The sequence below is a fragment of the Vipera berus genome (genome assembly GCF_964194415.1).
Source record: "Vipera berus genome assembly, chromosome: Z".
In the NCBI taxonomy this organism is placed as follows: Eukaryota; Metazoa; Chordata; class Lepidosauria; order Squamata; family Viperidae; genus Vipera; species Vipera berus.
In genome coordinates this window covers 131,143,965-131,151,464 of record NC_138205.1, presented here as the reverse complement: position 1 = coordinate 131,151,464, position 7,500 = coordinate 131,143,965, and the positions used below count along the sequence as shown (strand labels likewise).

At 50.1% G+C, this 7,500-nt stretch overlaps 1 protein-coding gene across 3 annotated transcripts in view; it reads left to right on the top strand.

The window, feature by feature from the left end:
• The window catches only part of LOC308677641 (microtubule-associated protein 4-like), a 67,431-nt gene that overhangs the window by 47,499 nt on the left and 12,432 nt on the right, over positions 1-7,500 (top strand). The gene's annotated exons all lie outside the window — the stretch shown is intronic.

Sequence of the window (7,500 nt, the reverse complement as noted above, 5' to 3'; positions counted from 1 at the left end):
ATACTCTATGATTCTGTAAGGATCTCCTGCCTGAGCAAGGGTTTGGACTGGATGACCTCCGAGGTCCCTTCCAACTCTATCCCTCTTAGGATTGAGTAAGGGTCTCCTGCTTGAACGGGGCTGGTTTAGATGACCTCCGAGGTCCCTTCCAACTCTGATACTCTATGATTCTGTAAGCATCTCCTGCCTGAGCAGGGGGGTTGGACTAGATGACCTCTGAGGTCCCTTCCAACTCTGTCCTTCTATGATTCCGTAAGGGCCTCCTGCTTACATTCGTTCCTTGGCCGTGCGGTTTATTCAAGCAAGAAACTAGAATTAGAAACTCATTTTTTCCACCCTGTTATTATTATATATATTTTTTTGAATCATCACTTTTTTTTAATAACAGTCTGTCATCCAGCTTATAAAACGACGGCCTTTTTAATTGCTAGGATCAAATTCAGCGAGGTTTAGGCTGGGCGCACTTAGTAATTTCTCCCCGGAAAACGATCCTTTATAATTAACAGGAGAGGGGGGGAAAAAAAGCCTGGCGAAGTCGCCTTGCTTTTTCCTTGCCGGTGGAAATCACAGGATGCCGTCCTGGACTTACGACGGTTTATTTAGCGACCGTCCCACGTCACAACGCCACTGGGAAAAGTGAGTGAGGACTGGTTTAGAATGGCTTTGAAGAAAGGGATCGTTTTGCACACTGAGCGACCGTCGCAGCGTGTACACACACACGAACACACACACACACACGCACGGTCACTGGCTCCTATTTATGACGGTCGGGGTGTTCCCCTTTGTGACCGTCGGACCCACAAAGCCAAGCGGGAAGACAGATTTGTTTGACGACCGTGTGGCTGATTAACATCTGCGAGGATTCGTTGGAAGGTCCAAAAACGGGGCAAAACTCACATAATTACTCGCTTAAGGACAGAAATGGACGTAGGTCGAGGACGACCCGCGTGGCAAGATCGCGTCCCGTGCTTCCTCTTTCTCGGGCGGGAGAATTCAAATCTGGAGCTACTTGGAATATGTGGTTGTTGAACAGGCATTTGCCTGGAATGATATGGGGGTCTCCTGCTGGAGCAGGGGGATGGACTAGATGACCTCCAAGGTCCCTTCCAACTCTTGTCAGTGTATGATTCGGTAAGGGGCTCCTGCTTCACCAGAAGGCTGGACTAAATGACCTCTAAGGTCCCTTCCAGCTCTTATTCTGTAAGGGGCCCCTGCTTGAGCAGGGGGTTGGACTGGATGACCTCCAGGGTCCCTTCCAACACTGTTATTCGATGATTCTGCAAGGGTATCCTGGTCGAGCAGGGGGTTGGACTAGATGACCTCCAGGGTCCCTTCCAACACTGTTATTCCATGATTCTGCAAGGGTATCCTGCCTGAGCAGGGGGTTGGACTGGATGATCTCCGAGGTCCCTTCCAACTCTGTCATGCTATGATTCTGTTAGGGTCTGCTGCTTGAGCAGGGGGCTGGACTAGATGACCTCCGAGGTCCCTTCCAACCACATGATAATGTGCAGTTGAGAAGCTTTGGAGCAGAACCCTGCATTTAAAGTTTTGGCTCTTATTTGAAGCGGAAATACACAAATTATTGCCTGTTGTTTTCTTAAACCTGTCCAGACCCATCCTAAAGTTCTTGGTTGTCTGGAATACAGGCAGTTTTCCCACTCACCACCCTACAACTGAGCCCGGAACGTCCGTCGTTAAGTGAGACATTTGTTTTGCTCTGTTTTTTGACAATCCTTGCCCCAAGGTGTTAAATAATAACGATAACGATGATAAATCAAGTTGGAAGGGAACTTGGAGGTCATCTAGTCCAACCCCCGGCTGAGGCAGGAGATCCTTACAGAATCACAAAATGATCGAGGTGGAAGGGACTTGGGAGGTCATCTAGTCCAACCCCCTGCTCAGTCAATCCCCCCCTCAGTGAATCCCTGCAGTCACTCGGTCGTTAAGCGAATCCGGATTCCCCCATTGACTTTGCTCGTCAGAAGGTCGCGAAAGGGGATCACGTGATTCCCCCACCACCAGGACACCGCGACCGTCACAAATGTGAGTCAAGCATCTGAAGTTTGACCCCAGGACCCCAGGCGTCGTAAGTACGAATGACGGCCGCCACGTCCCTTTTTTTTAGTCCGTGATAACTTTGAGCGGTCACTAAATGAATTATCATCAGTCCAGGATTGCATCTATCTCCTTCCAAGCCGACATGGAGAAATGTCGGCTTGTTTGTAGCCAGGATTAGAGCCGTTCGTCGCCCCCCAAATCGAGATATTTTGGGACACTCTGAATGAATAATCCCCCAAAAGGAAGCGGAAAACCTCTGGGGGGGAAAAATTAAAGGAAATAACTCGGAATATTGTTCGGAAAAAGGAACAATCGTCGCCTGCCAAGAGATCCAGGTGGAATTGCGGATGTCAAAAATAATAAAATTTAAAAAAAAGGAAAATGGATTTTCAAAACAATAATATCAGATCTGGGCTAATGGGAAAGTCGGCCTCAGTTTCCCGTCTATATTTGCGAATTTCCTCCTTATTTTTCTTTTCTTTCTTTCTTTTTTTCCCCTGAAAAATTTCCCTTCCTTCAGATGCTTCAAAAAGGGGAAGTTGGATATGATTTTTCTCCGATTTGCTTTTTTTTGGGTTTTTTTTAAAACAAGCTTTAAAATGCAAGAAGTCCTCAACTTATGACCGCAATGGAGCCCGAAACAGTGTTTGAGGGAGTGTTGCCTGAGATTTCTTGCCCCGTTGTTAAGTGAATCAGTGCATTTGGAGGACATGTCTTGCTCTCGTTGTTAAGTGAATCAGTGCAGGTGTGAAGTGAGTCAGCTGGTTGCTAAGTGAATCACTGCCGTTGTTAAGTTAGTCACGCAGTAGTTAAGTGAATCGTTTGTCTGAAATAGTGAAGACTGTCCTGTTTGAGCAGGGGGTTGGACTGGATGACCTCCAAGGCCCCTTCCAAGTCTGTCCTCCTATGATTCAGTAAGGGTTTCCTGCCTGAGCAGGGGGCTGGACTGGATGACCTCCAAGGTCCCTTCCAACTCTGTCATTCTATGATTCTGGAAGGGTCTCCTGCCCGAACAGGGGGCTGGACTAGATGACCTCCAAGGTCCCTTCCATTTCTGTCATTCTATGATTCTGTAAGGGTCTCCTGCCCGAACGGGGCTGGACTAGATGATCTCCAAGGTCCCTTCCAATTCTGTCCTCCTATGATTCTGTAAGGGTTTCCTGCCTGAGTAGGGGGCTGGACTAGATGACCTCCAAGGTCCCTTCCAAGTCTGTTCTTCTATGATTCTGTAAGGGTCTCCTGCCTGAGCAGGGGGTTGGACTGGATGACCTCCAAGGTCCCTTCCAAGTCTGTTCTTCTATGATTCTGTAAGGGTTTCCTGCCTGAGCAGGGGGTTGGACTGGATGACCTCCAAGGTCCCTTCCAAGTCTGTTCTTCTATGATTCTGTAAGGGTTTCCTGCCTGAGCAGGGGGTTGGACTGGATGACCTCAAAGGTCCCTTCCAAGTCTGTTCTTCTATGATTCTGTAAGGGTTTCCTGCATGAGCAGGGGGTTGGACTGGATGACCTCAAAGGTCCCTTCCAATTCTTTCATTATATGATTCTGTAAGTGTTTCCTGCCTGAGCAGGGGGTTGGACTAGATGACCTCCAAGGTCCCTTCCATTTCTGTCATTCTATGATTCTGTAAGGGTTTCCTGCCCGAACAGGGGGCTAGACTAGATGACCTCCAAGGTGCCTTCCAAGTCTGCCCTTCTATGATTCAGTAAGGGTCTCCTCTCTGAGCAGGGGGTTGGACTGGATTACCTCCAAGGTCCCTTCCAAGTCTGTTCTTCTATGATTCTGTAAGGGTCTCCTGCTTGAGCAGGGGGTTGGACTGGATGACCTCCAAGGTCCCTTCCAACTCTGTCCTATGATTCAGTAAGGGTCTCCTGCCTAAGCAGGGGGCTGGACTAGATGACCTCCAAGGTCCCTTCCAATTCTGTCCTCCTATGATTCTGTAAGGGTTACCTGCCTGAGAAGGGGGTTCAACTGGATGACCTTCAAGATCCCTTCCAAGTCTGTCATTCTATGATTCTGGAAAGGTCTCCTGTTTGAGCAGGGGGCTGGACTAGATGACCTCCAAAGTCCCTTCCAACTCTGTCATTCTATGATTCTGGAAAGGTCTCCTGTTTGAGCAGGGGGTTGGATTCTGTAAGGGTTTCCTGCCTGAGCAGGGGGCTGGACTAGATGACCTCCAAGGTCCCTTCCAACTCTGTCATTCTCTGATTCTGGAAAGGTTTCCTGCCTGAACAGGGGGCTGGACTAGATGACCTCCAATGGCCCTTCCAACTCTGTCATTCTATGATTCTGTAAGGGTTTCCTGCCCGAACAGGGGGCTGGACTAGATGACCTCCGCGATCCCTTCCGACACTGTCCTTCTAAATGATTCCGTAAGGGTCTCCCGCTTGAGCAGGGGGTTGGACTAGATGACCTCCGAGGTCCCTTCCAACTCACTCCTTCGGTGAAAAACGACCTTTGGGACCGTGAGCCGATCCAACGCCGCCTGGCGACCGTGCAGATCTTTCGAAACCGACGCACGCGTCAGTCAGACCCACCTTCCACCCTCGTGCGATGGGGTTGTTCGCCCTCTCCGGAGCGAGGAGTTCTGGATTCGAGGTTCTGCTGTTTTGTTTGGTTGTTTTTCCACCCCTACCCCGCCAAGCCTGCCTCGGCGTTGCCGTGCCGCTCGCTTCTTTCCCCCTCCGGGAGCCGCGAAAACCTCGGAGACCTCGTCTCCTTGGTTCTCCTCTTTCCGTTCCGGGTGTTTATCCCGGCTTCTCGCCCTGCTTGCTTCGACGTCGCGGCTCCTCCGGCCCTCGTGGAAAACGTACTGCTTGCTCTCTTTCCTCGGGACCGAAGCTTTTCTGCTCGGGGCTGAACTACTGTGTGTGTGTGGGGGGGGGGGTTTCCCCTGGGGATCTCGGAACTTGGGGAGGGGGAGGCGTTCTTGCGGACGTCGCGTGACCGAACGAAGGAACATCATCAGGGCGAGAAGGGAGGGAGGGGTGGTGGCGGAAGAGGACGACGGAGAAGAGAAGGGGGAGGTAGAGGAAAAAAGAAGAAGGATTAAGAACGACCGTGGGGGTCCCTGGTGCTCTCGGAACTTGGGGGTGGATGGGGGTGTTCTCGCAGACGTCTCGTGACCGAACTAGGGATAGAAAGCGGGGGGGGGGAGGAAGAGGAGGAAGACAAAGCGGAGGAAGAGAGGAAGGAAGGGGAGGAGGAGGAGGAATGACTGGGGTCCTTGGTGTTTTGGAGTTGGGGGGGTTTGTAGCAGACGTCGGAGGACCGAAGTACGGAACATCGTCTGTGCTAGAAGGGTGGGGGGTTTGTGAAGAGGAGGAGGAGGAGCAGAAAGAGGAGGAGGGTCCTTGGTGCTCTCTGACCTTGAGTGGTTTTCTTGCCGACGTTTTATGACCAAACGAGAAACACCGTCTGTGCTAGAAGGGAGGAGGAGGAGGAGGAGGAGGAAGTAGAGGAGGAAAGAAAGAAAGAAAAAGGAAAGGAAAGGAAAGAAAGAAAGAAAGAAAGAAAGAAAGAAAGAAAGAAAGAAAGAAAGAAAGAAAGAAAGAAAGAAAGAAAGAAAGAGGATTGTGGGGTCCCTGGTGCTCTCTGAGCTGGCTGGTTTCCTTGCAGACTTCTCGTGACCCAACTAGGGAACGTCATCAGGGCTAGAAGGGAGGAGGAAGAGGAGGAGGACGACGACTGTGGGGTCTTTGGTCCTCTCTGAGATTGGTGGTTTCCTTGCAGACGTTTCGTGACCCAACTGGGGAACGTCATCAGGGCTAGAAGGAGGGAGGAGGAGGAGGACGACGACGACTGTGTGGGTCCTTGGTGATCTCTAAGCTGGGTGGTTTCCTTGCAGACGTCTCGTGACCCAACTAGGGAATGTCATCAGTGCTAGAAGGGAGGAGGAGGAGGAGGAGGACTATGGGGTCCTTGGTCCTCTCTGAGATTGGTGGTTTCCTTGCAGACATTTTGTGACCCAACTAGGGAACGTCTTCAGGGCTAGAAGGAGGGAGGAGGAGGAAGGAAGGAAGGAAGGAAGGAAGGAAGGAAAGAAAGAAAGAAGGACGGACCCCGAGCTGCGTGCTTTCCTTCCAGACATTTCGTGACCCAACTAGAGAAACATCATCAGTGCTAGACGTGAGAGGGGGTTGGAGAGAGGAGGAGGAGGAGGAGGAAGACTGCGTAGTCCTTTGTACGCTCTGAGCTTGGTGGTTTCCTTGAAGACTTTCCATTACCTAACTAGATAACATCAGTGCTAGAAGGGACCGGGGGGCGGGGCGGGGTAGTTTACGTGGAAGAGGAGGAGAAAGACTGTGGGGTCCTTGGTACCTTCTGAGCTTGGTAGTAAGTACAAGGACCGGTTGTTAGTCCCTTTTTTCGGGGCTGTTGTAACTTTGAACGATTGCTAAATGGAACGGTGGTAGTTTCAGGGTCACCTGTAGTGGGCCCTGAAAAAAGATTAGGAGAATTCTGCGGTGGGAGGACTAGCAGCCCCCAGGGGTCACGAGTTCAAACGGGCCTCACCCTTGAATCCTTACGTAGCCACGAGGGAACTAAATCCAACTCTCTTTGAGAGTCCTCTTGAGCCTTATTTTAACTATCTAACTAGAGGCCCACTTTTAGTTGAAAGCTTCCTGTGCATAGGCTTTCGGCAATAAACCAATTTTGTTGATAGCTTCCTGTGCGCAGGTTTCGCCAATAAACCAGTTTAGTTGAAAGCTTCCTGTGCACAGGCTTTCGGCAATAAACCGGTTTAGTTGAAAGCTTTGCGTGCACAGGTTTCGCCAATAAACCAGTTTAGTTGAAAGCTTCCTGTGCATAGGCTTTCAGCAATAAACCAGTTTAGTTGAAAGCTTTGCGTGCTCAGGCTTTCGGCAATAAAACAGTTTATTTGAAAGCTTCCTGTGCACAGGCTTTCGGCAATCAACCGGTTTAGTTGAAAGCTTTGCGTGCACAGGCTTTCGCCAATAAACCAGTTTAGTTGAAAGTTTCCCAAGCACAGGCTTTCGGCAATAAACCAGTTTAGTTGAAAGCTTCCTCTGCATAGGCTTTCAGCAATAAACCAGTTTAGTTGAAAGCTTCCCATGCGCAGGCTTTCGGCAATAAACTGGTTTAGTTGAAAGCTTCCTGGGCACAGGCTTTCGGCAATAAACCGGTTTAGTTGCAAGTTTCCTGTGCACAGGCTTTCAGCAATGAAAGCTTCCTGTGTGCAAGCTTTCGGCAATAAACCAGTTGAAAGCTTTCCGTGCGCAGTCTTTCAGCAATAAACCAGTTTAGTTGAAAGCTTCCCTCGCGCAGTGTTTCGGCAATAAACCAGTTTAGTTGAAAGCTTCCTGTGCGCGGGCTGCCTGCAATAAACCAGTTTAGTTGAAAGCTTCCCGTGCGCAGGCTTTCGGCAATAAACCTGTTTAGTTGAAAGCTTCCTGTGCAAAGGCTTTGAGCAGTAGACCA